The sequence below is a fragment of the Neofelis nebulosa genome, chromosome 6 (assembly GCF_028018385.1).
Source record: "Neofelis nebulosa isolate mNeoNeb1 chromosome 6, mNeoNeb1.pri, whole genome shotgun sequence".
NCBI lineage: Eukaryota > Metazoa > Chordata > Mammalia > Carnivora > Felidae > Neofelis > Neofelis nebulosa.
Window position 1 is genome coordinate 131133543 of NC_080787.1, and position 27774 is coordinate 131161316.

A 27774-nucleotide genomic window follows, 5' to 3' on the forward strand; every position below is an offset into this window, starting at 1 on the left:
TCTCAAAAAAATGTGGTTTATGTTGTCTGCTCAACTTTCTCCAAGCAATTAAAGTGATATGTACTTGTAAATATCCCTAAAAACTTATATTTTTGTCTAACCAGTATATCTAGTATAAATTTTCAAGCAAATAATATAAAATAATTTTTAAAACTTCATAACCAATATATACACCTATAATCAGAGTTATCTGTCACACGTGCCAAATACTTATTTAGATTTTACAAAGAGAACTTTAAAATCATAGCTTTCTCTTCCCTAATATATACTACAATGTAGAAGTTCTAATATAGTAGCTAAAATTAAGGGAAATTTGCAATGTACTTGAGCAATTCAATCCTTCCCTCTAATAGGAGGGAATGTTGGGAATATTGTTATCTATGACCATTGTATTAAATATGAAACAAAAACATAGAAAATATCCACTACATATTCAGCAGCTTACCCAAATATCCCACAACTAATAAGTAAGTTAATAATACGCTTATCTTGACCTTATTGTGTTAAAAGTTCACATATACATTGTGGGACACACACACACACACACACACACACACACTAGCCCTTGGTCTTAATAAACGATAGGTGAAAATTTCCAAAGCACTGAGTATGCAGCTTCAAACATGCTTGTTGTTTCAAGCAAAATTTAATCCCACAACAAAACATATTTTGCTATTTGTTCTTAAAGATAGGGTAAAGCATTTAGGAAAAAACACACAGACAAAAAAGAAAACAAACAAACAAAAATGGCTAGCTAGACCAAAAAATGGAAGAAAAGAAAAATGGAGCTGGCTAACTTCTGAATTAAAATTCAGAAATAATAGAACTGTAGTTTAAAACATAAGAGAACTGATGCAATCTCAAATTTTTATAGCCATAATATGTGTCTATGATGTGGAAAGCCATAAAAAAAGACTGAAAAAAATTACTTAAACAAAGATATGGGTCTGATGCCCAGAAAAAAAAATAGTTGCAAAGAATGGAAAAACCATGGCATGAAAAATATGAAAATGAGCACTGAAAATAATGCATAAGACACAAATATTGAAAAAGAATATATCTAATAATAAAAAAATCATTAGAAATACCAGAAAATGCCAGAAAAATATGTAAATCATTTTATATGCTATTCTTAGAATCATATTTATTTATAACATGATACAACTATGTTATTTTTTATAATTATCAAAATATACATAAGAAGATAAAAAGTTTGATTATAATCCTCAAATAGTGCCAATCTTGTAAACATTTGCAATGTAAAAACAACAGAATTGTCAATAACCTTTAGAATATATAGGAGTCAAAGAAGTTGTAGGAGCAAGATAGGTAATATTAAATTACTTAACTTACATAGCAAGTAGTCAAGAAATATAAAATTAATAACTGAAGCTTAAATTTTATTTTTAAATGTATGAAGGTAGTGACCAGGCAAGACGTATCAACACTTTTGCTCAAAACAAATAAATGAAAAATTAGAAAATACAGGCAAAATTTTGTCTTAACTTCTACCTGAAGGCAACAAGAAGCTAACAAAGCAGTGAAATTTTATGAAGATGAGATCTCCAAGAAGGAGGAAACCCAGATTATGACTCTAGCATTTTGCAATACCTTTCCCTAAAACCACTCTGCCCAATAGGGTAGACGTTAGCCTCATGTTGTGTACTTACATTTTAATTAATTAAAAATAAATAAAAACAACAATTCAGTTCCTGGGATGCACTAATTCCATTTCAAATGCTCAAATACACATGAGGTTAGTGGCTACCACATTGAAATGTGCAGATATAAAATATTTCCATTGTGACAAAAATTTCCAATGGACAGTGCTACAAAGAGGTGTTTCTGTCAGTTATGGAAGATATAACTTAACACTGAACAACCATGCAGAGATTTGGACAAATTCATGGAGTTAGGAGAACTAAATTTTATTTTATTTTTAAAATTTTTAATGTTTATTTTTGAGACAGAGAGAGAGAGAGAGAGACAGAGAGACAGAGAGACAGAGACTGAACACAAGCAGGAGAGGGAAACGCAGAATCCGAAGCAGGCTCCAGTCTCTGAACTGTCAGCACAGAGCCCAACGTGGGGCCCAAACCCACAATGTGTGAGATCATGACCCGGGTGGCTCAATCAGTTAAGTGAAGTCGGATGCTTAACTGACTGAGCCACCCAGGTGCCCAAGGAGAACTAAGTTTCTGAGCAGTGTCAGTCGAGGGCAGAGATCCCTAGTAAAAACCCTGTTTTTGTTTGGGATCTCCAAAAGGAGACATCTAGAAATAAGGATAAACAAGATATGGTTTATTCCTTGTATGGAATGGGTGCACATTCAAATCATCTCAACACCTATACCTGTGTTAGCTTGAATTTGCTTTGCTAAAGCTGCTAGTTCCTTGACATAGTAAGTAAGTAAGTAAATTAATTAATAAGAGAGAAAAAAAGAAAGAAAACAAGAAAGAAAAAAGGCAAATACATACATGAATAAATACTGATAAGTTTTTTCTGAACAAAATCTGTACAGTCATGAAGTCACTCCCTCAATTTCTCCTTAATATCTAGCATACAATTAAAAAATCAGATTGAACGTCCAACTTCAGCTCAGGTCATAATCTCACAGTTTGTGAGTTCCAGACCCACATCAGCCTAGCTCCTGTCAATCTGTCAGTGCAGAACCCACTTTGGATCCTCTGTGCTCCTCTCTCTACCCTTCCCCTGCTTGCACTCTCCCCAAAATAAATAAATATTTTTTTTTAAAACACACACAGAAAGGAATGCAAAAATACTTATAAAAGAACAAGAGAAAAATAAACATATGACTTAAAATAATCATGTTTAATACTCTCAAAGATTAGGAGATTTTTTAATAGAATACTAAAAATTATTTTTGTGGTGGCTGGGTGGCTCAGTCATTTAAGCATTTGACTCTTGATTTTGTCTCAGGTCATGAATCCGGGGCCCTGGGTTGGAGCCCCCCATTGTGCTCTGTACCAGAAGAGTGGAGCCTGCTTAAGATTCTGTCTCTTTCCCTCTGCCCCTCCGCCCAGCTCATGCTCTCTAACCCCCCCAAAAATTATACATACAAAAAAATCAAAGAAAACCTATTTTTAAGACAAATAATACAAAATCAACATTAACAATGATAGTTTCTACCACTGAAAAAATGAGAAAAAAAGAAAGAAAACAAGGAAGAAAAAAGGCAAATCCATGTATGAATTTAACATATTCAAGAGGGATGAATTGAGAAATAGTGAATGAAAGATAGGTCTAAAAACCTGTCCCTAGTAAGAGAGAAGAATATAAAATAATTGAAATACAGAAGAAAATATATGAGATTTAAGGGATAAAGGAAAAGATCTGATTAAGATCAATAGAATTCTGAAGGAAGAAATAGAATGGATTCTAAGCAATATTTGAAGAGATAATGAATGGGATTTTTTTTTTCAAAATGATGAAGGAAATCAAGTCACAGATTCAAGAAACTCTACAAACCTCAAACAAGATGATACATACTTACCTTATCTGCCCTATCATAATATAATGTATTGATACTGCTGAAAATGAAAGCAGCATAGTCAGTTCCTAACAGAACTGCTTCACCTCTGAAAACTACCTGCATCTCTGAAAAATTTACCTCAAAGAAAGAACAACTTCTCAAAACAAACCATGGACACCAGAAGACAATGAAAGAGAAAAATAACTGCTAATTTTTAAGTGTATATATGGTAAAGGTACTTTCCAGACTATAAATGAAATAATATTAGAGAAAAATATAGATAGCTTATCACAGAGACTTGTAATAAAATAAGTATTAAAGATTGCTTTATAAGCAAAAGGGAAATGTTCCAAAGTGAAAATTCAGAGATGCAGGAAAAAAAAATTAAGAAAAATGGAAAGAATAAATATGGGAATATCTCTATAATGTAATACCTATAATGTGATGGGCTTAAAATAAATACATCCTAAAATATGATCAGAAGTGTATATAAATTGGAGTGGTGTTCAAGGAGTATAATGTTCTACGTTCCTAAATTGTTTATGAAGAAATAAAAGTAGCAATTAACATTAGCTAATGACATTTCAATTTAATTTAAAGTTGATAATTCAAGAAAGAAATGTATGAAGCTATTTCTAGCATCATTAAGGTAATCAGTGTAGGAAATATAAAGAGAGGACTTAATCTATATATGCCATAAGGAATTAGACTGAGCAGGTTACAAGTTTTTCTGCACTGCTGTGGCTTTTATTTCCATGCATATGCATTATTTTTTTCATAATCTAATATACAGAAACTTTTATTTTTAAATGCATTAAAAAAGAATGGCCAATGTTGATGTGAAGTGTGGAAATGTAAATGAGTATTGTCCAGATGCTAAAGCCTCAATAAATGTTGAAATGCATTTGGAATGGTAGTTGTAATTTACAACATAGTAAGCTAAATAGCATAACCAAATGACATAATCTTTAAAGAAGAAAAATGCTTTAGAAGGATAAAAATTAAATTACCTAGATTTTGCACTGGAAATCTAAGAAAATGTCACTGCTGAATGGGAGCCAATTGATGCCCTCGGTACTGAAGAATTATGAGCAGTAACTGTGTTTTCAGGGGGAAAGTGGGACAGTTTTCACTTAAGGCAAGAGTAAAAAGGTAGCATACTTTGAAGTATAGGATAATGTTTTTGCAACAGTGTGAGGACTCCACAAGGCACAGTGGGTAAAGTTGGCAGTGGGGCAAGTGGGCAATTCTTGGCAGAGTAAGAAAGTTCTCTGATGTCAATAAGTATGTTAGCATATGCATTCCAGTGGGACTTTCACTTCTAGAAGATCAGGGATAAAAACATGTACCCTCTAGGTGCTGTTGAATAGACATTAAATGTTCCTATGTTATCTGAGTCCCATGTGTTTAGCAGAGTTACAGGAAAACATTTTTGATTGATTGGTCTGCTTCCTGCCCTCTTGGATGGAGTTGAAATTTGCTATTTCAGAACATGCTCCTCAATTTATAAAATTAACAGTGGGCCACAGTGGATTAGAAGACAAATGTAATGCTTAATATAGGAAACTATATTAATACAGCTTATTATACACATTGTTGTTTAGTTAAACCAAAGCCGTTTGCAACGTAGCACAACCCTCTCAAGTTTTTCTGCCTAGCCAAAGAGGTTTCCCTGTATTCATTGTGAATTTCTCAACTTCTGGGGAAATAATTCCAGCACTTGGACTAAACGGTGTCCAGTTCTGGCCAACAAAATGTTAGGGAATGTGTTGAATTCTTCAGAACTAGCTTGTTTCCCCTAATAACAATACAATAAAGTACAGATGCAAAAATTTTCTTTCACACACTGAGATGTGTTCCTTACTGTAAGAATGGAACACCTAAAGTTGCCACAGCCAACATGAATCCATGAATGGAAGATTAAAAGGAATACATTGATGTTGACCATGGCATTGCTAATCTGCAAAACAAATAACTTGAAACCACTTATTAAGTAGTTAATTAATCCTTCCATTAAACCATGGTGAGCAGAAGTCCTTGTCTGAATTCCATGTTTTAGAAGGGCCTCAATCTGTCCCTTATCAGGACACTACCCACTTCTCCCTCCCATCCCTTCCACTGGACACACACAGGTTTGAATTTTGTTTTACTTTTTTTTTTCCAGCAGTGTTTGGCTAGAGTAGTTACTGTCTAAAAGTTCGCTGTTTATTTAGGATGCCTCCTTTTTTTGATTTTTTTTAATGTTTATTTTATTTATTTTTTTTTTAATTTTTTTTTCAACGTTTTTTATTTATTTTTGGGACAGAGAGAGACAAAGCATGAACGGGGCAGGGGCAGAGAGAGAGGGAGACACAGAATCGGAAACAGGCTCCAGGCTCCGAGCCATCAGCCCAGAGCCTGACGCGGGGCTCGAACTCACGGACCGCGAGATCGTGACCTGGCTGAAGTTGGACGCTTAACCGACTGCGCCACCCAGGTGCCCCTAATGTTTATTTTTTAAGAGAGAGAGAGAGACAGAGTGACTAGGGGAGGGGCAGAGAGAGAGGCAGACACAGAATCTGAAGCAGGCTCCAGGCTCTGAGCTGTCAGCACAGAACCCGATGTGGGGCTCGAACTCACTAATCATGAGATCATGACCTGAGCCAAAGTCAGATGCTTAACCAACTGAGCCACCCAGGTGCCCCTAGGATGCCTCCTTTTAATGTCCTTGGTGACAGAGAGCAGGCTTCTGTTGGGACATTTTTGTTCTGTGCCAGTTGACATTTCCAGTATGCCTGCTTCTTCAGCTATGAGTCTGGGATATATGAGATATAAAACCCAGGGAACTTACTGTATTATGTAATTTCTTGGGTACTGATATCTTTAGCGGATCTTTAGTCTTTCCTCTACCTTTCAGATTATTCTTTATTTTAAATATAATATGCAACATGTTTATTTGTGCTTATCTTCTGTAGGAGAAACAGAAATCTCCTCTTAACAGCCCAGGGCCAAAGAGTTATCAAGTGGCATCTGTTTGTGCAGTACGTGGATGAGCCTTTGTATGTGAGCAAGGGTTCCGAATGCATGTACAACAGGCCACAAGTTTGTCACGGAACCTGAAATGGGGCAGAGGGAAGGGAGCAGGATAAGAATTAGGGGTCAGCTCTGCAAACATTATTATCTGAAATGGAATGCAAAAGATATGAGAAGCCTAAATTAAAACCTCATCTTTAATCTTTACAAGGGCTTTTGCTAAGAAATGGTATTTAATCATATTTTATTTAACATTTTATTTACTTGACCTTTAACTACCAAATACTTTCATATGATATGTAGGCATATGAATCTGTGTGTGTGTATGGGGTGGGTGTCTGTGTGTGTGCGTGTGAGTGTGTGTGTGTGTGTGTGTGTGTGTGTGAGAGAGAGAGAGAGAGAGAGAGAGAGAAATGGAGAGAGAGACAGGCTTAAGAGTATTCTATTTTAAAAATAATTTAAAATTAGTAAAATGTTGCATGCCTAAATTGTTGGTAAGCATAAAAGAATGTTAACTATTCTATTTCCTTGTTAAGTTCTGGTTATTGCATCATCACAGAAAAACTTACATTTTAAAGGGAATTTGAAAGAAGAGATCAATATTATCCCCAAAGGGGGAAGTACTGGCCTTCTTGCTGAATCTGAGATTTCAACACATTTTTCCGCACTTATGGTTTGTGCTGTCCCCCAAAAAATAGTATTTAAAAGCTTAACGTTACTGTTCCACAATTATATTTACTTTTTACATTAACACGTCCAAACGTTTATATTATCCCTGTGGAAGAATTGTTTCTCTCGCAAATATTTCTTAACATAAGCCAGATCATAATGCATTTAACATGCAAATTTAAGTTAGTAAGGAATAGTTCAACCTAATTGCTTTCCAAGCCCAATCAAGAAATTTAAGTTACTGAGAGCTGACAGTTTTGGAATGCAAAAGATTTGTCTTTACATATTTTAACTAATTAAACTTGCAATTATTCAGTACTTTCCTCTTCAAGCACTTAAAAACACTTTTTTTAAGTCAATTTCCTGTGGAGTAGAGCACTAAGTGATCATCAGCCACATTCCTCAAATAGAAAACATGGGGTAATAAAAATTATTGATGGTTTCTCTTCTATATTTTGGTTTTGTTAACATAGCTGAGACTTTCTAACAGACATTGAAAATGCTCCAAGGAGCATGCATTCAATTATTTCCCTTAACCTTAAGAAACTCTTTCAAAAAGGGTATATAATTTTTTTGAATTAAACTATTAGAAAACCATAAAACGTTAATGAATATATATAGAGATTCTTGTCAGCATGAGTGATGTTTGCATTATTCTTTCACAGAGAGATTTGAGGCAGCTGCTATTGGCCAGGGCCCACAATGTTTCTGACCCAAGTGTAAGTGTGTGTTTCCTGGATTGGAGAAGTTGGGTGAGAATATGCTGATGAGATGCCTTACATGTTAGAACAACATTGATCTACAGGTCTCAGGTTGCTTACAGACCTCACACATTTGAAAAAAAAAAAAAAAACAAACTCACAAATTGGGAAGGAGAGTGGAAGCCTCTCAAATATCCATTAACATAGATTGTCCTTTTATTATTTTTTAAATCTTACAGCTATTATTTTATAGAGAGGGATACGTTGATTATGTTCTAAATTGCTTATTGAGTATAGACTTTTGATCTAATACAATGTGAATCTTTTCTATTCCGGTCATAAAATTGACTGGTGAGATATTTTTATTTTCATGAAACACCTCCCTTTTAAATTTGACTGAATAAAAACAATTACCAAGGTAACTATGGTGGCCTATATTCTAGTGACACAGTAAACACATCTTACGCAAAGACAGCCTTCATAACTGGCTTTAATTAGTCCTATTGTTGACAGAGGCTACAGAAAACAGAACGATTTTCTCACCTACACCGGAGGTTCCATGGTGTCAGCAGCATCAGTGGAAGAGTTATAAATAAATTTTGAATGGTTCTTTTGCCCTAACTAGATGAACTTGCTACTTTCCCATTACAGATACTCAGCACATGATTTGCTGGATGAGCTTCAAAAGAAACATAATAAAGGCAATGACTTACAAAAAGAAAAAGGGGTCATAGTGGAAGTTAGTCTGTATAAAGATGTCGTTTGCCTGATTCCAATTTTCTATAGTTAGGAAGGTTTAATCATTAAATGACACAGATGACAAAATTAGAAAAATCATGTTATCATAAACTTACATATTTTAGCTTAAGAAAGGTCATATAAAAATATCTCTGGGCTTTTCTTTACACAATTATAAGTATATCTTCATCCTCAGTTTTAAAGTAATAGATTTTGTTTAAATAATTTTAGTTGGAAAAGAAATCATTTTCTTACTAAGGGTTACATTTATAATTCTTAGGTTAGTGTGTTTTTTATATTTATTGGAGAGAGTGAAAACAAATCTATCCTACTGGGAATGAATAGAGATACACGAAATAACTGTTATTCTTTCCTGAGAAGAAAAACCACTCCATATATTTATAACCTTTGGAATATTATTAAAGTTATCCATTTCTTAACTAGTGACATCAAATATTTATTTTATAATAATTTAGTGAAAATATCCTCAAATTGCATAAGTTAAAATACATCCTGACACTATATAGTTAATTTGTTCTACTTGGGTGAAACTACATACCCTCATTTAGTGTGGCCTTTGAACATCTCCAAAATAACATGTTTATATTATATTCATAAATAATTAATTCCATTGAACTCTAACAGCTCTGTAGAACATTAATTCCAACCTGCCTTTTTGGCATGGTTTAAAGGTATCCTTTATAGAAAAAAAAAAAAGAAAAAAAACGCATTTATCTTGCCAAAAATATTCCACCTTTCAAAATAACTCTTCTTCTATTACTCCATTAAGGTTGTCTTCTTCTCTTTTCTTTTTCTTCTTTTCTCCTCCTCCCCACTTTTCCCTTCTTCTTTTTCCTCCTTCTCCTTTTGCTCTTTTCCTGCTTCGCCCTTGCCCTCTTCCTCCTCCTTCTCAGACCCAATATATTTTAAAGTATTAAAAGCATACAAATTGCTACACAACTAGACTAGAATCAAATTAAAATAAAAAAATAAAAAGAAATTTGAGAATTTACATATATTTGGAAATTAAATGCTTTTCAAAATAGCCCATCAATCAAAGAAGAAATTACCAAAAACGATTAGAATATTTTGAGATGATAGAAAAGAAAAGCACAACATCAAACTTTATGGCATATAAGTAAATCATGCTTAGAGAAAAATTTATAGCTTTAAATGCCTCAATTAATAAAAATGAGAAAAGATCTCAATGCATAACTTAAGTTTCTACCTCAAGAAAGTAGAAAAAAAAAAAAAAAGGAGCAAATTAATGCCACACACCCAACAGAAGGCATGAGATAATATAGATTAGTGGAAAAACTAAAGAAATATAAAACAGAAAAACGATAGAGAAAATCAATAAAGCCATACATAAAGCTTTACTGGAGAGTTCTTACTAATATTTAAAGAAATAATGTAAATCATTCACAATTATATAATATGTATAAGGCATTTTGCAGAGTCCCAAATATAAGAACTCTTATTGCTATTAAGGTGATTGATTTTGTAAGCAAGAGGTCACTGATACCTTTTTTTAGAAGTGGCATAAAAGCCAGACTGCATGCATTTTAATAGTATGATTCAGTAAAGAGAGATATTCTAGATTATTCTAAAGTAACACTTTAAAGGACAGAAGAAAATAAAATCTTTATCTTAAAATCTTTCTCTCTAGAAACCTAAGTAAATGGTGACTGTTTATTAAACATTAAATATTTACCTTTTCTCGAAGAGAGTTTTGATCCACTCAAACAAAAATGATAAGTAGGCTTTCTATGGCCTAACATAGAAACTATAGAAGTGTATTTCATTTACATGTCATTCAAACAGTAGAAATTGTGTGAGCTTTTTGAAAACCCACTTTGTACAAAATCCTCTGATTATCTGTCCCCACTCTTACATCTCACAAGGTCTACTTTGTCATTCAATTCTTGAAGAAATTTGCAAAAGTGGTTAATTTGCATTCTTACAATGGTTATCTCCCCAGTGCTTCCCCCAGTGATTTATGGAAGTATGGAATTCTCTGGTAGCCAAAGAAAAATTATGATTATCATCTTCAAAATTTCATATCTAGCATCCTTGAGTGTAAATCATACTTTCTAAATAAAGCTGTCATCATCTTTATTACATTTACACTCAGTAAATGATGCCAGGATGGCTCTATATTTTTAACCAGATTAAAAATAAAACTGTGTTCCCACAATAACAAAAAAGAATGAAGGACACTTTTGTATTTGAAAAGTGTTTTGTTACTTAATAAAATGAAATAAAACATTAAAATGCTACTACTTTACCGAAACTTCCATAAACTCCCTTGGTAATCAGTGATTTAAATTTTTTTCCTCTGAAAATTGACTTGGATTATGTATTATTGGTGTGATGATTTAGATATATAACTTTCTGAACATCACTTTGTTAATAAATTCTCAAGAGAAGAGATAATATTCGATCAAATAAATTCTGCAATTTTAGAAACAGTCACATTTTGCCAACCTATTGAGTATATCACTGTATTTGATTACTCTGCACCTGTGTGAAATGATCATTAAAGCAGTGTGTATTCTGAGTGAATTATAGAGTTTGTTGGTCTTATATTGATACCATCGTCATTTACTTATGTTAAATCTACTTAAAACATTAGACTCATAATAAGGACCACAGGACACAAATTTCTATTACATCTACCAACTTGTATATCAACCAAGTATTGAGAAGTAGGAGTGGGCACTTTATGTATCTTATGTTAGAAACTGTATTCTCTATTTAAAGCTAATAAAAATTCAGTAACTTTATGATTATGTCATTTATCATTAACTGCATAACAAAATTGGGTGCATATTTATATGATCTTTAAAAAATCCACAAATAATTCCCCAACTTTGTAAATATAATTTTATGAGTAGAGTTACTTATATTACAAACTCTAGAAAAGTTGCTTGTGTGGGTAATATTTTCTTTATATGGAACTACATTTGTCTGAATTTTGAAACAAAAGAGAAATGTCAAAGGTGAATTTTCTCTCCTCAGGCCACGTATTTATGTTTTATTTATTCTTAGAGTTCAACAGGATTTTCATGACAAGAAACATATTAAAAATAGGTGATTGCATTTTCTTTTAGAAATTCTTAGTTTCTCTTTTGTATTAAAAATAAAAGTGCTGTAATGATCTAGATATGGAGTTGACCTGAAAATACTGACATGTATTTTCATGGTAAATGCGCGCCTTAGACATCATCTGGGTTCCTCTGTCTACTTAGGGTCAAATGGAATTTTAGCTCAAACTCCATTTCATGTGGATAGACTGATCCAGTGATTCTCTCAATTTCTCAGAGAATTTTTGAAGTTTGTGTGTGTGTGTGTGTGTGTGTGTGTGTGTGTGTGTGTGTCTTAAGGGTCAGAATATGGAATAGTCCTGGGATCCTATGTTCACTTTTTTTTTTTAATTTTTGGATCCTCTCATCATCAAATGTCTTCCTTTCTCCTTCTCAAGTTGTTCTATATCAAGAGCTTTTTTGTATAAAAGCCCACATGGCCAAGTTTTCAGCAGTTTTGAAAAGACTTTAAGTACGTGACTCAAAATTCTTTCCATTTTATTTTATTTTTACTATTTATTTTCTAGACTATTTGACCCCACTTGTATATTCTTATTAATTTCTCTGTGTGGAGTGTTTAGTCCTTGAGGTGTGCAATAGTTTCCATCTGTCCTTTTGATCCACTCTTCATTTTTGTCACCCTGTTCTGTATCTTGGGAGTTTTTTGTATACGGACTGCCTGCAAGGGCTCCTGTGCTCCCTGGTATCAATCTGGCTTCAAGCAGTGGAATATACCAGTAGGGAATCACAAGGTGAAAAAGGAGGAATCAGAGCATCTGTTCCACTCTCACCCTACTAGATTTCTGTGTGTTTAATATATCCCGCTACATAAGAAAACCGCCCCTGTGGGTGGCCATAGCCATTTTCCAGCCTTGCCTTCTGAGCCTTGACTTCTAAGCTAAAAGCAGTCTATTAAGATTTTTCTTTCTTAATGGAAGAATTCTTTCTAGGAAAAGATATGGTGCCTGCAGTTATGGTAATGCTTTTTTCTTACCCTGATGTACACACCTAAAGGTGAGCTTGGTTTGTTTTATTATGACGATGATGTTTCTGAAGAAAGCTACAGAAAAGCAAGATAGTTATGGAGAATTCTGTAGGTTTTGACTTTTTTATGAATTGACAGGGAGATCAAAATTAATGTATATAATTATACCAAGAAAGACATAATCCAATATTTGCTAATTATATGAACTAAAAACTCTTAGAGAATCATTTTCCAAAAGAAAACTTCCCCCAGTGGCATATTTTGTCAGGAGAGGACCTGGAACCTGAAAGAGAGAAGTTTGAAAGAAAAAACAAAACAAAACAACAAAAACACAAAACTAGGTGATATAAAAAGAGGAAGCTTGAAATTAAGCAATGTTATTATGTTTTATTATAAGGGTTAGAGTTGATTTAAGCTAATATGTTAGTAACAAAGCTGATAGACTAGACAGGAATTTCTGTAATTTATTAGTTTTCTGCTGTTCCTTAATGTTAATATTAATGCTGCTTAATGCAGCAGCTTGAAACAACATTAAAGTAGCTATTTTTTGAGAATAGTTATATTTTTGTGATTTTAAGATGTTGGCATCTCATACATCATTTAACTTTTTCTGAATTACTCCATTAACAGTGAATATGAACACCTTAATTATGTCACATGTATTTACTGATATAATGAACGTTGTAAATAAGCGAGGATGATATAATTCCATGTGTCTTGATCTTTAGTTAAGAAAAAAATTATGTTTATGAGTAACAATATTTAATAAAAAGCAAGACTGAATGACTGAAAAGAGGATGGCTACTTTCTTTCTACCACTCTTGTATGTATTCCAAGGACACAATTTAGATGGTCTAGGTACATGTGAATAAAGAACACTAAGAATACACCAAACATTGGATGTTTTAGGACATCAACGGCAAAGCTGTATCAGAGCTCATGTCACTGCTTTGGTTTCCCAGCATCTTGTACTTAAATCCATTTGACCTCACCTGCAGGCTCAAGATAGCCTAATTTATTTTTCTTTAAAATTTTTAAATGTTTTTATTTATTTTTGAGACAGAAATAGACAGAGGATGAGCAGGGGAGGGGCAGAGAGAGAGAGGGAGACACAGAATCCGAAGCAGGCTCCAGGCTCTGAGCTGTCAGCACAGAGCCTGACACAGGGCTCAAACTCACAGACTGTTGAGATCATGACCTGAGCCAAAGTCGGACGCTCAACCGACTGAGCCATCCAGGCACCCCTCAAGATAGCCTAATTTCTAAGCTGACAATCATCACAACAGTTAAATGATCAAATAGATAATATTTATTAGCTTATTACCAATTCACATGTGCTGTGTACAGTTACTATCTAATTTAAATCTCAAATGACCCTTCAATATACTATTTTTTTTACTTTTGTTTTTTAAGTTTATTTATTTATTTTGAGAAAGGGAGAGAGTGCAAGTGGGAAAGGGGCGGAGAAAGAGGGAGAGAGAGAATTCCAAGCAAGCTCTGCACTAATAGCACAGAGCCCGACTTTGGGCTCGAGCCCATGAACCATGAAATCATGAACTGAGCCAAAATCAAGAGTCAGACACTTAACTTACTGAGCCACCCAGGCACCCATAGTTACTATTTATTATTTCCAGTTTAGTGATGGGAGAATTAGGCATAAAAAGATACATAATAACTACGTCAATCAATAAGTGTCTCAATATGGGTTTTGTTGAATTGCAACATGCCATTTTTTGCTGGGTTTCCATTAGGCCCTTGAAGAATCTTTACTAAACTTTGGGAATTAAAAACACTTACTTTAAAGCAAATAATCCTCCTTTCAATTTGTCCGCTTTTTGGCTACATTCTAAGACTAAGTGTTAATATGTTGAGCTTTGGGGTCAGACTTTCAAATCTTAGCTTCATCATCTGGCTTTGAAATGATAAGCAAGTTATTTAATTCCTCTTAGTTTTGGATTATTCTTCTGTAAAATAAGAACGGTAATATTTAACTCCTGCTTTAAGACAGAGTAGGGGTGCTTGGGTGGCTCAGGTGGTTGAGCTTCCGACTTCGACTCAGGTCATGATTTCACAGTTCCATGATTTCGCAGTTCGAGTTTGAGCCCCACATCGGGCTTGATGTTGTCAGTGCAGAGCCTGCTTTAGATCCTCTTTTCTCCCTGTCTCCCCCTGCCCCACCCCTGCTTGTGCTCTCAAAAAACAAAAACAAAAACAAAAAGACAAAAAACAACAAAAACAAAAAAAACATAAAGAAAGAAACAACAAAGTAAATAAGATTCTGTAAGTTAGGAGAGTACATCTGGCACATGAAATACTATGTGACTCTTACCAAATTCTCTAATTAATAGCCCTATTTCCCTTCTAATATTACAGTGTTTTTCCTTGAACCCCTGGGCCCTACCTGACTCCAAATGAAGTTGGTGGTCTTTATTCTCTTTCTGCACCACTACCCCCCGCCCAAGGTATATATCACACAGTAACTTGCTTAATGATGGAATCTCCTAAGAACAAACACATTCCTCAGCAAAAGTGTGCCTTGGGATCTTGCTCCCAAAAATTCATCCCCCAGCCACATTCTTCACTGACATAACAGATGGGCTATAAAAGTTCTGCTGACCATTATTCGAATTAGTATTTAAACCAATGAAGTCCTCCAAAAGCTCAAGAGTGGCTTCTGTACTTTTCTCCCAAATGTGCATTCTGTGGTATCATGCCTACAGCTAGAAATCAGACATGGAGGAAGTTTATCATTAAAAAAAGCAAACACTTTAGAAATAAGGTTTTTGTTTGTTTGTTTGTTTGTTTGTTTGTTTTTTAAGAGCTGTTTTACCCACTCACCACTGATTCAGACTAATAAGTATTAACAGACCAGTGCTACTCACATTTTGGTCTATAAAAAATGTCAATCACTCAATTATTTGTTATGATTCTACGTCAGATTAAGTGTAGCAATTGGGCACAAGCATTTGGAAACAGCATTTTGATATTGCTACTACATGCAAATGCATGATCATTTTTTTGGTAATTAACGTCTGTTCAATTTTACAAATGCTGCAGTCCATGATGGACTGGGAGAAAAAATAAGCCCATTGATGCATTGCTGTAGACATTGTGCTTAAGTAGTCTCCCATTTCTTGGCATCTCTATAACCAGATCACTTTCAACTTTTGCCCTGCCATGGAAACTGGAGCTCATCCAATCCCTTACTTGCTTCCCCTTCTCACAGTTTAAAGACCAGGAATGACTGATGTCTGAGCCAACTCAAATTACTGTAGTGAACTTTAGTAAGCTCACTTATTGCTATGGTCTATGCCTGCCATTTTTCTGGGAATTCATTTTTATGAAGCAAATAAGAATATTTCTCAAATGTGGAAAGCTATCTAAGAATCAAAAGGAAGAGATTGGCATGGACAGAAAGAAGAGAAAATGGTGTTGGCAAATGTGGCCAAAAGTAATTCTGCAGTGAAAATCTTTGTGGATCTTAGAGACCTGCTTGGAAGTTCTGGTGCAAAATATCTTTATTTTTAAACCCAAGCTTATTTTGAAAGCCATAATTTACTTCAGAAACGTTGGCCCGTATTTCAAGCACTTCAAATAATCTATTGAATATTTTATAGTTTGTATTTTCCCTGGTCTATATTTATACTAAAATAAAAGCTTCAGTGTTATTTTAAAAGTCAGAAACCAGAGATGGAAGGAAAACCTTTGGCCAAAGACTTGGTACACTTCTCTGCTGCACATCCATCTCTGATTATATAACCATCAATCTCAACTCTGGGCAATTTTAATTAAGTGGACCGATATATATTCACTATCTCCTGTCTAACCAGCAAATCCATACCCTATGCCTCCACAATTTGTCTTCCCATAGACTCCTGACTGCCTCACCCTGGTAAAGGAAAATTAATATTTAGATAGACTCTGCGACGTGCCAACCAATTTACATTTAGTGTTGCACTTAATATTCACTGTTACCAAATAGAAATATTATGAGCTTCAAGATACAGTCAAAATATGTGAAATATACAGAGGTCACACCATTAATAAATAACAAAAACAGCGTTAAATATGTTTTTTACACTCCACAGACAATGTGCATTCACTCCATAACCATATACCTTTGTCAATCATTGAAGCCACATTAAGCAAAGGCTCAGTTTCCCAAATTTACTTCATGCTAGCAATGACCCAGGGCTTATGAAGAGTTTACTTTCTTTTTTTCCTTTTCTGCAAACCTTAAGTGTTCTGTAGAGCCCTCATTTCACTAACTCACAAAAAATTCCACATCATCTTAATCCTGATTAGTTTAGTAAAATATTAGTTTCTAAAATTCTAAAAGCAAATTCATTGTGAAAGCAAATAGAGGAATGAGTAAAGTTCACACTGGAGACTACAGATGCTGTGGAACTTAAGTGTTAAAAATAATACTCAACCAAAGGAAAAAGAAAACACACACACACACACACACACACACACACACACACACACACACACACAAGCACAGAGAAAAACTAACCATGCATTGACTATCACAGTTCTAACTAGATTTCAAAAATATTAATATCAGTTCATATCAACTAAAACCATTAGCTTTCAAAAATAAAAGTGAACTCTAACAGGAACAAGATGGACAATGATAGGAAACATGGAAAATCCACTTATCTTTTTCACTGAAAAAAATGCTCAGCATGCATGTACTTATTTTGCTTTTTGACTAATCAAAAGAAATAATAGTGACTCTAAACATATTGTGTACAGTAAAAAATAAAAATGCGTAATCAGCACAAAAATGTGTACTGAGGTATAATCTACACATAACAAAATGTACAGATTGTAGTATACTGTCTATTAAATTTTACAAGTTATATACCTGAGAAAGCACCATTGATTTTCATATACAGAACTTTTCCTTGGCCACACAAGGTTTCCCATTGCCATCTCCCTGTCAGTTTGCACCATTATCATGAGACACTACAATTTTGTTATCTAGTAGTATGGATTAGTTTTGCTTATACATGGATCATTATATACAGGCAGTCAGATTCTATTTTGCTTCCTTCTATTCTTCATCATTATATTTTGAGATACTTCCATATCAATGCAAGCATCAGTACGATATCACATTTTATAGCAGAAAAGTATTTATTTTATATCACAAAGCATTTTATTCATTTTCATGTTGAAGGGCATTTGATTTTGTTCTATTTTTGTCTATTACTAATAAGAAATCTATATATAATCCTGAATGTGCCTTTTTCTAGAAAAAGACTTTAATAAGTAGCTGTGGAACTGCCAGGCCATATGATAGGTGTGTGTTTAACTTTATTAAGACAAAAAAAAAAAACCTTTCTAAACAATTCTCCACACTCATAAATTTTACAGTAATCAGTGAAAATTTCAGTTGCTTTATACCCTCCTCAACAGGTTGTCAGTCTTATTAGTTTGGCCATTCTAGAAGATGTGAAATGGTATCTGACTGAAGTTTCCCTAAAGATTAATGATGTTGAGCACCTTTTCATGTGCTCATTGACTGCTCCTTTTGTCTGCTCATGCTTTCCCCCACTATATTATTGGGTTGTTCCATTTCAATTAGTGAATCATAGAGGTGCCCGCTCATATATTATACATAAATACTCTGTTGGATGTACACAATATGAATATTTTCACCCAATCTGTAATGTCCTTTTCATTTTCCTTACGGTATCCTTTGAGAATAGAAATTTTTAATGTTTATGTTAATGTTAATGTTTATGAATTTAGCACCTTTTATTTATATATTATTGTTTGCTTTGTATTCCATAAGAAACCCTTGCCTACTTTAAATTATTAAGAATATCTGTATACATGGGGTGCCTGGGTGGCTCAGTCGGTTAAGCGTCCGAGTTCAGCCCAGGTCACGATCTCGTGGTCCATGAGTTCGAGCCCCACGTTGGACTCTAGGCTGATGGCTCAGAGCCTGGAGCCTGCTTCCGATTCTGTGTCTCCCTCTCTCTCTGCCCCTCCCCCGTTCATGCTCTGTCTCTCTCTGTCTCAAAAATAAATAAACGTTAAAAAAAATTTTTTAAAAAGAATATCTGTATACATTTTCTTCTAAAATGTTTTTGTGTTTTGTTCTTAGGTTCAAATTAAAATTATTTTGTGTTATATAGGGACATAGGGCTTGAAGTTCATAGTTATTTCTAACAGATATATAAATCATTCCATGGGATTTATTGGAAATACAACATGTTCTTTTCCCTTTTAAATTCCCATTGGTACCTTCATTCTAATACCTATTCCTCCCGTTAGTTTAGGTTTTTCTTAACTATCTATTATACTTCATTAATCTTATTAGTCCACACTTACCCCATTACCACACTAATTTGATCACTGTATATTTATAGTACTTCTTAAAACTTGAAAGTGTAAGTCCTACAAATTTATTTTTTTAAGATGTTTTTGGCTCTTCTATACATTTTTTCATTTCCATATACACTTTAGAATAAGCTTCTCAACACATATTAAGCACACTTGCATTTAATTTTCAATTTTTTAACATGGTATAATTTACATATACTGAATTACACTGCACAGATATTAAAATCACACAAAATTGATGAGTTATGACAAATACATATACATATGTAACAACCCACAACTCTCTCAAAATACAAAACATTCCATTACCTCAGAAAGTTCACTAGTCTTTTTCCCAGGCAATCCGTCTCTTAACCATAGAGTGTGTGTCAATGTTCTGATTTATGTCACCATAGATGGTTTTCTTTTTGTCTAGATTTTCACATAAATACATCCATATGAGATGTATCCATTTTTGTCAATTTCTTTTGCTCAGCACCATAAATTCATTTTGTAGATTTATCCAATGTGTTTTGTGTTTGTAGTCCATTCTTTTTATTAAATGTTTTTTTGTGAATGTAACACCATTTGTTTGCCCATTTTTCAAGTAATGACTGTTTGGATTATTTCTAACTTTTGGCTATTATAAATAAATCATTCATGAACATATATTTTAAAACCTTTGGTATGGATACATGTTTGTAAGTTCACTAATCTTTTTAAGTGTCCTTAAGAATCTTTTCTGTTCATTGGCTTCTACTCTTTTTTTTTTTACATTCTGGGCCATGACAAAAAAAAAAATCGCTGCGGTGTGATATACTGTGGGTTTAGCTAACTCTAAAGTTTTCAAAAAAAATCTTCTAGGAATGATCTGAGAGATGTTGGGTATGGGTAGAGGGTGATCGCTTATCTCTTCTCTAGCTGTTCTAACATCACTCACAATTGTCCTTGCATCAGTACAGAAGCCTGGTGTTTGACTACAGAGGGCAACTCTGGCAATGGTATGTTTTACTAAAGGGATTAAACTTAATGATGCTTAGGACTATATCAAGCATTGTGATAGGTACTAGGGTTACGAATCTGAACAAGCAATTACAACCTTCAGGAAAGTAATATACCAGAGACAAGAGAGACTTTACATAGCTAATTACAATGCAAGGTGACAAGTATAATGATAAAAAGTTTGCCAGGTATTACAGTAGCACAAAATGGATAAATATTTCAAGAATAGTGATTGATTCCTGAAATAAGTGTTAAAATGTGAGAATTATTTAGGCTGAATATAGTATCACTTGCAGGATGCCAAGTGTAATGAAATTAAAGGCAAAAAAATGTAGGTTAGAAAAAAAAAAAGGTAAGCCTGAATTAGCAAGGTGTGTGCAAACACAATGTATATATTTTTATTTCACTTAACATAATTTCATTAACATTTTCCATATTTTTACATAATCTGCATAATCAACATATTTAAGAGTTGCTTAATAGTATACCAAGTTATCATGTAAAACATTTAAAGATATCTTTCAAAAGATATTTACAGTTTTAGAAATAAAAATTTATTATAGCTCAAGCATACAATGGATATAAAAGATGTACACTTTTTTAGAACAATGTATTTATTATGTTATTTATTGATATATAAAGTTATATGTATTAATCTTCATAAATAAATGATACAGTTTTTATTAATCATCATAGTCTTGCTATTTGGAACTACAGAAGTTATATGAAATATTTTGACCATATGTGCATCATCTTTGCTATCTATTCATTGTTGAAATTAGAACCAGTTTAATCTGAAATTTAAATATTATAAAACCAAGTTCCAAAAACTAAATCCTGAGTGTCAAAAAAAAATGTATTAATGTTTACTATATATTTTTTTGCTTTAAATCTAACAAATAGTTCTCTTTGTTTACACAATTTGTTTTTCCACCAATCTACACATCTATTCACCCACTTTTCATCTATCTATTTATGTACTACACATGCATATTTGTACTGAGATTATTAATGAAGTAGATTCTTAACTAGAAAATAAAAGAGAAATAACCTTAAATTCTATGTGCCAATATACTTTATAAACTAAGAAAATAAAGGTGAATGAGGTAGGGGTATCAAATGACAGAATGTCTTACTGCCTATCTCAGCATACTCATAATTTTGTATTTATCATCAATTGCTTGCCATTATTTGATTAAATAATTTCGTAAAGTTAGGTAGTTTAAATTGGGTGCCATTTATTTCTTATGAAATGAATTCTTTAAAGAATGAGGAACTCTATTTCACTTGGATCACCTATAACTAATACACTATGTGAAAAATCATTCTTCGATATCTATACTGTCACTTGTGGGCCATTCGAGTGTCAAGTAATTTCATGCACTGCCTTGATGTGATTTGTTTCCTCTCAGTTATTTAAAGCCTAAATAAAATCAAATTGCATTTCTTATTTTGAAGGGGAGGATAGGAGAATAGTCAAAATTATCTTTCAGTAACATGATAAATTATATGAATGCTTTTGACTTATTATTTCTATAAAATACCTTGTGAATTCTAGTGCTTACAATAAAGATAACACAAAGCAGAAGAAGTTAGAACACTAGAATTTAGAGATTATAAGAAAATTCGATTAAGACCATCTCATGCTAAAAAAACAAAGTATTCACATCAATGATGGTGTTTTATGTTCCACAGAAGGACTTTAGGTAAGAAAAGAATTGATATGCCATCTTATTTCAATCACAAAAGAATAAAATCTTTCCTGGGTTATTAATGCAGAATACTAACTATTATTAAGGTTATATTTGCTTGGTTTTCTGGAATCAAGTTTGTTTTAGTTCCTCATTCATTTATGCACCTTTTGTTTTTGTGTCATGACATTCATTTCATTTATGATTTTATTTTTTTTTAATTTTTTTAATGTTTATTTATTTTTGAGACAGAGAAACTGTGAGCAGGGGCGGGGGAGAGCCAGAGAAAGAGGGAGAGATACAGAACTCCAAGTGGGCTCCAGGCCCCATGCTGTCAGCACAGAGACCCACAAGGGGCTCAAACCCACCAATCACGAGATCATGACCTGAGCCGAAGTCGTATGCTCACCTGAGTGAGCCACCCAGGCGCCCCTTTTCACTTATGATTTTAAAATAAGAACATATAAGAATAGAGGTGCCTGGGTGGCTAAGTCGGTTAAGCCTCCGACTTCGGCTCAGGTCATGATCTCAAGGTCCGTGAGTTCGAGCCCCACGTCGGGCTCTGTGCTGACAGCTCAGAGCCTGGAGCCTGTTTCAGATTCTGTGTCTCCCTCTCTCTCTGCCCCTCCCCTCTTCATGCTCTGTCTCTCTCTGTCTCAAAAATAAATGTTTAAAAAAATTTTTTTAAATAAAAAAAAATAAAATAAGAACGTAGCTCTGGACTTCTACATGCCTACATGATGCAAAGATATTTGTGAAAAAATAAAAACTTAATACAGCCTACTATTCTTAATTTCTCAAAGAAACTAGTACTAGTCACTATGTACAGCTGCAGTATAAAGCTTTATAATATCTTATTAGAAAAAGAGACGAGCAGTATATAACAACTAAATTGTCATTATCAAGTGACCTCCCTTTCCCCAAAGTAACTACTATGTCATACAACAAAGTATTAATAAAATGAGCAAGTAGCCCAAGACCTGAAGGAATTATTTGTGATTCTTTGCAACAAAAGAACACTGCGGAGATATTTCACGTATTTTATTAACCCTAGGTGCTCCAGTTTATTTTTTTGTTAATATTGGCTTGGTGCACACATCGTGTTGAAATATGCACCCACACCAATGCTACAGAACTTTCATTCAAGTGGTCACACCCTTCCTTTTACAGTTTTGTGTGGCTTAATTTTTTTTTTTTTCTGTTAGCAATGAAGGAAGTCTGCCAAAATGTGAGCCAATATTTAATCTAATTAACCATGGACAGGAGGAAACGTCAAGAATAATGTAATGCTGGGGACACCTAGGTGGCTCAGTCAGTAGGGCAGCGGCCCTTGATTTTGACTCAGGTCATGATCTATCTCATGGTTCCTGCAGTCAGTCGATCCCTGTATTTGGCTCTGCGCTGACAGTGTGGAGCCTGCTTGGGATTCTCTCTCTTCCTTGTTCGTGCTCTCTCTCTCTCTCTCAAAATAAATGTATAAACATGAAAAAGAATTATGTAACACCTTCCTTTTTTTGAGGATGGGAGGTAGTTGGAACAGATTAAAATAAATGAGGAAGTTGGGTGGGTTGGAAATTGAGAGTTTGTGCATAAAAGTTAATGGTATTTACATCAGAGTTCATCATTACGTGTTTTTTTTAAATTTATAATTCATGATATCTTCAGCAATAAATATACAATAAAACTAATTTTTTTCATAAACTCATCTTTTATTTAGATGCATTCTGTAAGGACTCTTTTCCCTCCTAACAAGTACAAAGCTGGAAGCAGCAAACACTTGCCTCACTTTTGAAAGTATGACTTGGCTTAGCATGTTATGTGTCCCAACTTACAGAGTAACATAGAGGACTGGATGTGATAACACAATTCAGAAAAAATGTTTTAAAATATTCATGATTTATTTCATCCTATAAGAAAAATGTACACATAAGTATCTTGATCACATGCTGATCATGTAACAATTTTTCTCATGTAATTTTTTCCTTCTAATAACTCAAAGGCTTTTGTTTCCAGTGCTATCTTTGCATGTTTTAACAGTTTGATTTTACTTAAAACACAGAGGCACACTTATTCACGAAATGTGGAAATGAATAATCATTATGTCTGCCCACAGTACATATTATTACGAGACTCCTGTTAGGTAATAGATACAAATGCACACTAGTTAAAAGTATTGCACATTAACATATTTCATTCTAATTGTAATGTAATAATAATCATTATGAGAACTCTCAAAGGTACATCTATATGAACACTTTTGGTTCGGTGAAGGTTATTTCACTGACAAAAGAATGACACTGGAAGTAGAAGATAAGGAAAAAGGAAAATGTACACAATTTCAAAACGACACTGGACAATTCATCTCCAGAGGCATAAATATAGTTAGTCATACAGTGATCTATTTCACATAGCTTTGTAGCTCTGCTATTAATTTGGAGGATTGGTGATTCATGCATCTTCTCTTTTCTTGCTATTTATTTTTATACTTTGATTTAAACATAATCCATGGCAGACAGTTGACATGACCTAACAAAAAGCATCAGATATCAGAAAGACAACAAATAGTTCTTTACTGAATGCCAGTAAAAGAGGCATATATTCTTTTGAGCTGTCACAGTATAATTTGTCACTTTTATAGAATGTCACATTTTTACATTAGGAAAGATAGTTTGCATGAAATTCTAAGGTTCGGAACATTAAACAGGCCAGTACAACAAAAAAACAAAGAATAACAAAATAAAAAAAAACCCAGACAATGCTAAAAAAATAAAAAAATATATAAAAATTAAAAGTCAAAATATCTGTTTGGGAGGGTTAAGTAGAGGTCTATTACAATTGCTCATTTCTCTGACATTAAAATGGTTGCCAATAAAGAAACGATATGGTAGGATAGTTATGAATTTCTTTAATTATTGTCTCATATCCATACATTCCCTGTTATAAAACTACTCGATAGAAGTCTACTTCATCTTATAGAAAGACAACATTTCATTTAAGACCAACTAGAAATCTGAATAATTGTTTTAGAGGTGTTTAATGCTATTGGAAGGTGGAGGAAGCCAGGACTTGGGGGGACAGGAACCCATAAAAAGGGAAGCTCATTAAAGTAGCTTAAACTTCTGTACTACATTTTTGCCCTTGAACCATTTAGTAATATTGAAGCTGTACTACACAAGAAACTGAGTTTAGCAGAAAGCAGCTAAGATAAAGAAAATGTAGCTGAAGAGAGAACAGTGGAAGTTTGGAGAAGAAAGGTCAACAACTCTAGGGGCTAAGATCTCACAGATACGAAAAGCCCAATGAAGTGACCCCAAAAGGCTACCCTAGTTTGCAGCATGAGGCATTCATCTTTCTAAGCTATGCAGTGTTACAAAGCAGCTGAAAAGCTGATTGCAATATTTGAGAGTTACCAGGGAGAGAAAACTAGTTAACAACGGATTAAGCACCATGGGCTCTCAGTTTGGATCTTGGGAGGACACCCTCTAGGAGTCAGTGCAAACCAGAGCTAGAAAAAAACAAGTCAAAAGACACCAGTAAGAGAATGAGAAGTCAAATCACAAAGGAGGAGAAGATATTTGTTGCATGTGTATACAATAAAGAATTTTAAGTTCAGCACACATACACATTCTCATATCAATAAGAACAAGACAGGTAACCCAACAGATTAGACAGGCAAGGAACTTTAAGTTCACATTTCAAAACAGAGAAAATATCCATATAATAGTTAAACATTGAAAAAGTTGTTAAAGTTTATGAATATCAGGGAAATGGGAATTAAAACAATAAGATTGTACTAAATACCTATTTCAGGGAAAATGTTTTTTTAAAGGCATTTTATTTTTATTTTTTTAATGGTTATTTATTTTTGAGAGAGAGAGAGACAGAACAAGCTGGACGGAGGCAGAGAAAGCAGGAAAGAAAGAATCCCAAGCAGGCTTCATGCTCAGCATGGAGCCAGATATAGGGCTTGATCTCACGAACCATGAGATCATGACCTAAGCCAAAATCAAGAGTCAGACTTTTAACTGACTGAGCCACCCAGGTGCCCCTCAGGGAAAATATTTTAAATAACAAGTGTTGATGAGCATTTGGATCAGTTAAGACTGTTTTGTGAGGATGTAAACTGGTACAATCACTCTAAAAATTCAGTGAGAACAAATCCATCCATTATGACCTAGGAATTTCAGTCCTAGGTATATACTCAATGAAAATATATATGGGAAAAATATGGGCAACAGAACTTACAAGACTTTTGTAGCATTGGTATTTATTAAAAACAACAAAACTGGAAACTATCTAGAAGTCTATTAACAGGTACTGGATAAATACTTTGGTATATCAGTCCCCAGTGGTATTCAAGTAGAAATATATGGTGATGTTAGGAGATATTTTTAATTGTCATAATCTGCTGGAGAGGGAGACAGTATTATAGTCATCTGGAAGGTAGAGGCCAGTGATGTTCTTAAACATCATACAATACACAGGATAGCCCCACATCAAAGACTTATCTGGTCAAAAATATCAACAGTGCCAAGGTTGGGAAAACATGATCTATAAAATAAAATATAACATTGTCCTGATTTGAACACATTTATGTTATATATAAATCACCGATTTATTACACAAAAATAAGACTGAGAAAAATAAACTAGAATCAGTGTAGGTATTTTATAATCCCACTTGCATAAGTTCAAAAACTAGCAATTCCAATCAGTGTTGATAGAAGACAAGATGCTGGTTCCTTTTGTGGGGGAGTAGTGACAGAGAGGATACAGGTATTATTATATTTCTTAATCCGGTCCATGGGTGTATTTGCTTCTTGAAAATTATAAGGTTATGATATGCATTTATATGCACATTCATTTGACACAAAGCTTACCTAAATTTTTCATTGAATCACCAGCCTGGGATATTTATGGAATGTTTTATATCATTAACATTTTATGTATGTATGTAGTTTGGAATTAAACAAGGCAATTTTAATTTTTAATAAAAGATACAGAGTGCTATTTAAAGTGAAATAAAATCATTCAAACAGATATCATGTTTATTTGCAAGGGGTGTGTGTGTGTGTGTGTGTGTGTGACACACACATTATCAAGGGGGTCTTTTCAATACAATGTTATAATATTTCAAAAAATCATTTCAACTGCTTATGCCAACTTTTTGTATTCTTTCAAAGACAAGATTCTTCAAAGTGTTTTTCATTTCTTAAAAGTAACTTTGCTTGCACAAGAATAATAAAATAGACAGTGTACCAGGATAGCCTACAGTAAAATACCATGGCAACAGATACGTTGGCTGAGTCTTTTTGACTGTGGGCAAATCTGCCCAAGTCTGTCAAATCCAATATTTTCAAATTGCCATCAGAAACATTAATATTACAAGAAGAATAATGTTCCATCTTACTCATATATTAAGCTAAGAAATGTAACTAGCTATGGATGAATCAAAAATAAATCACCTGATCAAGGATTATAGATTTATAGAAGTAAACATTAAATATAAACCATTTTATAATTTCACTAAATTATTTTATGTTAAATAATATATGAATTAAGTGAATCAACACAGACATCTTTATGCTTATATGTGTTTACACAGTTCTGACAGAAAAAAACATTAGAGAATTGGATTCTAAGTGGTAATTGACACTATATAATAATATATCTCCATGTGTAAATCATAAATAGTAATATATCTACCATATAAAATTTATGTGCATTGAGTTTAAGTTTAATATTCACCTTTTTAAATTCAATATGCTCAGATGTATTTTCTTGTTGGTCTGCACCACTTATGCCTCCCTCTCAAGGACAGTGTGACTCTGTAGAAAGATGTGGCCAAGAGAAATTAGAAGTAGGGGGCGGGGAGAGAAAAGCTGGGGAGGGACAAGGAGAAGGGAAAGGAAGGAAATTAAACAGTAAGAAGTCAGAGAAAAGAATGCAGAAGAAGGGGTCATTGAGGAAGAAGAGAGGAGGCCCAGATATGCACTGAATTCCCAACCTCCATTGCAAACAGATAATGTCATGTGATTAAATGTTGGTCAATACACTGCTAT